General features: G+C 35.7%; 1 long non-coding RNA gene across 1 annotated transcript; it reads left to right on the forward strand.

The window, feature by feature from the left end:
- The first annotated feature begins 208 nt into the window (after nucleotides 1-208).
- LOC108510519 lies at nucleotides 209-5690 on the forward strand. Its single transcript, XR_001878828.1, has 5 exons — nucleotides 209-367; nucleotides 1622-1695; nucleotides 3508-3647; nucleotides 5334-5440; nucleotides 5633-5690. It is a non-coding gene; the product is annotated as an uncharacterized LOC108510519 (long non-coding RNA).
- Nucleotides 5691-5702: the final 12 nt, after the last annotated feature.

Consider the following 5702-nt stretch of genomic DNA (forward strand, 5'->3'; position numbering starts at 1 on the left):
ACTGAGAGTTTAATGTTCATGAGGGCAACAAGAACGGCACCTTGTCCTGGCCATGCCTCATGGAAGTTGCTCTCAGTTCCTTTCAGGAATGTCTCCTGCTGCCCACATTTAGAACCCGTGTTCAGTACTGCCAGGAGACACCCCCACTGGAATATGCTCTGTGGGAACATTCTACTGGGTGTGATTTATTTTTATCCTGTATATTCCTTCCTTCTCATAGAACCTAAAGAATTTGAGGAGCAACCACGATGCTTTATTAGCCAAAGGTGATGAACTGAATGCACAACTTAAAGAGGAAAGGTTAAAGTGCTTCCATCTTCAAAAAGAATTGCAATCAGTAACTATTTCAAACAGGAGGACAGAAGAGGTGAGATTGTGCTCAAGAGATCTTGAATCTGCTTTGGGTAGTACGTATAGATAAGGGAAAAGTTAATGATGGGATACTTTCTAATTTCAGAAATGTGAATAGACCATTCAAGCACATTTAGAAGATTGACCTCATTATATATATATACTTTTATCCCATTAAAAAGAAAAAACAGTTGCTGCTGCTTGCATTTTATAGAATTGTGAACAACACCTGATCCCCGTGCCACATAATCACTGCACCAGTGTCTGGGCAGTATTTGAGGTTAAACCATAGGATTTTGTGTCAATTCTGATACTGAACAAGTGTGTTGTTAACTGAAAAAAAATCATACTTGATTTCTTGAAAATGTATTGCTACTTTATTAGTATTCTTTCGACCTGATTTAATTACAGTAGTAATTAAATGTGGTATTACATCTGATTTAGCAGTTCAAATCAGTCACTTCTATTACTTTATCTAGAGGCTCTCAGAAAGCAGTGTCATCACTAACAGTCATCCAGATTTAGGGCTAAAAATCAAGTGGTTTATTCCTCATTCTCTTCAAAATATGAAGAGGAAGAGTCTACAAGCTTACTTGTTCTTTCTTACATTTTGTAGCAACTTAAATTTAATTTCACATATTTTAAATGTATTTTACATGAACCAAGTTTACCAAGATTATCTTGTAGATATTTCCTCCAAACCTTTAAACTCTTGTGATGCATGTAGGTGTCTTCCCTGGTTAAGGTGTCTCAGAGCTTTGAAATCATATCCTGCTTTAGTGAGTATTTTGAAAGCAAGGATGTGTTGTGTCTATAATGGCAGTAAAAAATATTAATTGCACAAAAGTCATACAGTAGCTGATACTAATAGTCACTAAAATGGAAATTTAAAAAAGTAAGGCTGTAGATTTTTATGTTATTTTACATAAGAGAGAATGTGATTAAATACTGTTCCACTGCAACAGTCTCAGCTTCACAGAAACAACAGGAAAAGACTGTTTAGGCCAAATTTAAATCCGTGTGGTGTTACTTTGAAGCTTCTGAGAGACTGATGTGGCCCCTGAGATTGGCTCCATTGGTTAGGACAGAGTGCTAAGAGTTGGACTTGGTGGTCCTTGCAGGGCCCTTCCAGCTCAGAATATTCTGTGATTCTGATTCTGTGGAAAAAGAACAAATAATAGCCTGGCAGTGCATACAAATTATTAACTATTTGTCTTCCCACGTTCACTGTAATTCCCTTTTGTGCTGAAATGATCCTTCTTCATGATAGTTACAGGAAAGAATAAATTATCTAGAAAAAGAGAATGAACTCTTGAAGGAAAACTATGATAAGCTGCATAATAGGTAAGTTATGGGTTTTGTGGATAAAAAACTAGATTCCTGTCCTGTTGAATAGGTCTTCATACACTGTGCTGGAATGTGCACCTGCATGTTGAGTGTGCAAATATTGTGCTAAACAAAGTGTCGAGTTTCTGTAAGTTTTTGAATAATAGTTTATTATATGGGAAAAGCAAAGCAGCCAGCTGGGTGATACAAATGGGACCAGCTTCCCAAATCTGCACACCTACTACAGGGTACATTTAGTATTTATCTTAGCTCCTTCATGCATATTAATTATATCACAGACATATACATTCTACAGGTTTTTGCTAAGTATTTAATATCTGGGTTTTCTTACAGCTAAAGCTGAAAGGGTTATCTCTACAACCAGCCATAATTCCTGCATTCTTGGATGAACAGGCCCCTAAAGATTTAAAGTTCTACTATATTTTATTCTTAGGATAGTAGGGAGGTTTTAGGCCTCTTGACCTTGTAAGGGTGTGTTTTATTTCTTTCTGGGGGTGTAATTAAGTTTTACAGTCCGTTTGTTTTATTTGGACGTAATCACCCATTTGTTTCACAAATCACAGTTATTTATTTATCACAATATTGTTCATGCTCCAGTTTCTCATCTCAGGAGGTGTGTTTGGAACCTCCTGTGGGGCTCTGGCTGTGTTTCATCTCTGCTGTTGAAACGGACCAACGTTTCCTAATGCTCTCGAAGTAGTAGGTTACTGCTTTGAAAAAAAATGTAATTAAAAATAAGTGAGGCTCACTTTGTTTTGAACATAAACACAAGAAGTTCTTTATTATTTCCAATAATTTTCTTTAGAGTTACTATTGAAAGAATACATCTAGGTAGACATATATTCCATTAGGGTTGTTTTGGCCTTTGGGATTGTTCCTTTTTAATTTTGGTTGGTTTTTTTTTTTTTAACAAAGGGGTGTTTGAACTTTTTGTATGTTCTTCCAGCACTTCTCAGTGAACTTACAGAAAGTCTGATATTTGAGAGCTTCTCCAGTGTTTATTTTTGAGAGGTGGTTAAGTTTGTTTTGGTAATAGCTACCATTTCACTGCTATTGATAAAGAAAAGAAGTCATTCTAGTCCATTGCCACAAGCATATTAAAATGACCTTCAAATAAACCTTTATTGTAAAACTATGTGATTTTTTTTTTTACACTTGAAGAGGTTTAGAAAATAAGACACATGTCCTAGAGCTAAGAATTGCCTCAGAAAGCAGGTAAAATGCTTGAAGTCTTTTCTGGTATCGAAATTATTTCTCCTTTAAAAGTGTTTGGCTTGTCAGTGTGATCTCTGTCCAAAAGATATCAATGACTAAACACAGTGTGAGTGATGTCAAATTTTGTTTATAGTATTCTTACAATATTTGTTACACTTCTTGTACTGTCTGTGATGAAATTAAAAGTTAAGGCAGTAAAAAACTGAGTACAAATAAAACATTTTTTTACTTATAACAGTTGTATAATCACAATATTTAGGTTTTTTATAGAGGTAGTTGATGAGTTGTCTCTCACTTAAGTTAATTGTGGATTTCTCCAAAGTTTGATCATGTTATAAATATTCCTGATGATCATTTTTTTTCTCCTCTATCATTATGGAGAAAAATTACTCTTAGTAACAAATCAACTTCCAGTCTTTTTGTTCTCCACAAATCACGGTGAGATAACTCAAGAAGATGTTTAACCGGATGAATTCAAATATGTTTCTGTTATAACACAGTAATCTACAATGTTGCTTTTCTTTTACACAAAATGACCTGCCTTCTCACATTCTCCCATTTCAACGTTGATTCCTGTCCCCCGTGTTTTATCAGTGTCTTCAGCCTGCCCTACGACCAGCAGTGGAAATCAAAGGAGCAGCAGCTGAAGCTGCAGATTGCCAAACTAGAGACAGCTATCAAGTCGGATTTAGCAGACAAAAATGAAATCCTTGACAAGATTAAAGTAGAAAGAGGTATGTTTCTGAAAACTACATTATTTTCTCAAGACATGAGACTGGAGTTGAGGTATTCTGCCCAGAAAAGTGTGGTTTCTGTTGGTGGTGTTTTCAAAGCTGCCTTTTAAGTGTTCATTTGCTCAATATGAGTATGTTGTGACTATTTATTAAATACAAAAATTGACCCAATACATAGTATGTGCTGAATGAGGCTCATATAATTTCAGCTGTATTCATTCTTCATTTGTTTGGTTATTAATTACTCTTTATTCAGTATTTCTTACAGAAAAGATGCTTATCTGACAGTCTCTCTCAAATTATAAACCACTCTTCTGCTTACTGTACAAAGTTACATGAAGCCAATATTGGCCCCTGGTGATGTTTAATTGTCTTTTAATTTTATTAATTCAGAATTTTTTAATATTTTCAGTATATACTCATTTTTATTTACAGCTTTGTACATTTACAATAACACAGTTTTCTGATAATCTACTGAACAGATTATTTCATATGTGTTTTTCCCATCCTGTAGGACAAGTTCTGGTGAATATTTGTAAGACCTTGTGATCTTTTCTTTTTTTTATCTCAACACTGTGATATCTTGTAGCAATATAAGGTTTACAAAAGAAGAGCACAGGCAGGAACTGAAAATATTTAGTTTAGAGGTGATTCTTCAAATGTGTATTTTTAAAAGGTGCCTCTCCAGATTCCCAACAGGCTGTTCACAATTTTGAAGTCAGTGTTTTGAGCAGCAAGTGTGAATGAATATTACAAATGTGTACAAAAACTGGAGTTCATGTTAGAAAAAGAGTGGACTGAGCTTGTTGCTGTTACCAGAAAATCCGTGGTGAGACAGAACTGCTTGAGGAGGGATGTCTTGTCTCATCCTTGGAAAAAGTGCCAGTTCAGATCTCAGTTTATATTACAGGGAAAAGAAACATTATCAACACAAGGGGCCATTTCTCTCTGTGGGAGGTCTCCAAACAGATACAGATCTTTCAGGTTTGTTATTTGGGAGGATCTGGAAGCCTCAATTGCTGTCTTCTCTGGCCATTCACAAGGCTTATTGTAACTGTTCTCTTGTTTTGTTTAGCCCTTAGTGTTTCTAATTACATTTTCTTCTCAACTGCACAAATGCATTGCATTTTCCTCAATAACTGTATAGAATTAAAACCTTACTATGGTGACTGTGTGTCTGAATGTTCCAAAAAGTGACTCTTGTGAAGAATCCTCACACCTGTCAGGCTACTGAGTGTAAGAGCAATGGCATTACACGTGATTCATTTTCAGTAAAGATGTCAATATATAAACACTGGAAAATGAAAACAAACCTGATGTCAATTTTTGAAACATTTCAAGACCCTTGAGACCAGCATCTCAGCCTCCTGTTTCCAGATGAATTCAAATTCATTCAGATTGACAAAGAATTTTGTATCCTCTCTGTTCCCCTCTTCCTCTGGGCCCAGCAGGGCCAGGAGGTGGGACAGAGGAACCTCAGTGTCCTGGCCATGCACCTCCTGCCTGCTGCAAAAATAACCCTGTCCTGGCCAGAACCAGCACACAAAGATTGCCTTATACAAAGTACCTTCGTTTCTGCACTTTGAAATTAATTAATTTTTCATGCATCTATTAATATGAAAAAAGCCAGTTTAATTTTTTTAACTGTGCTGAATTAAGCTTAATATTTTCTTCTTCCATATTAAGACCAAAAGGAAAAGCTGATGCAAGACAACAAGGACCTGCAGTTATGCTACCTGGAACAAAAGCAACAACTAGATGATCTGAAAAATCAAGTAAAGTTTTTGACCAAGGTGAACTCTATTTCTGTTTAGAATATGAGACCAAAAAAAAACCCTCTATGTTTTATGCATAGCACAAATACTTCCTGAAAATAAAAGAATGCAGAAATATAAGTGTTTATTCATGCTGTCAAGCGAAGTGGCATGTCTGTTGAGAATGTATCTTGTTACTTGAATGTCATCTGATGACACCTTTGCCCTAAGTTTCAGGAAGCTGATGTTGATGTGGCAGAACTCAATGAAGCTCTCGTGCTTATAAAGGTAATTTACACAG

Source organism: Lepidothrix coronata, unplaced genomic scaffold (genome assembly GCF_001604755.1).
Source record: "Lepidothrix coronata isolate B3197 unplaced genomic scaffold, Lepidothrix_coronata-1.0 Scaffold1186, whole genome shotgun sequence".
In the NCBI taxonomy this organism is placed as follows: domain Eukaryota; kingdom Metazoa; phylum Chordata; class Aves; order Passeriformes; family Pipridae; genus Lepidothrix; species Lepidothrix coronata.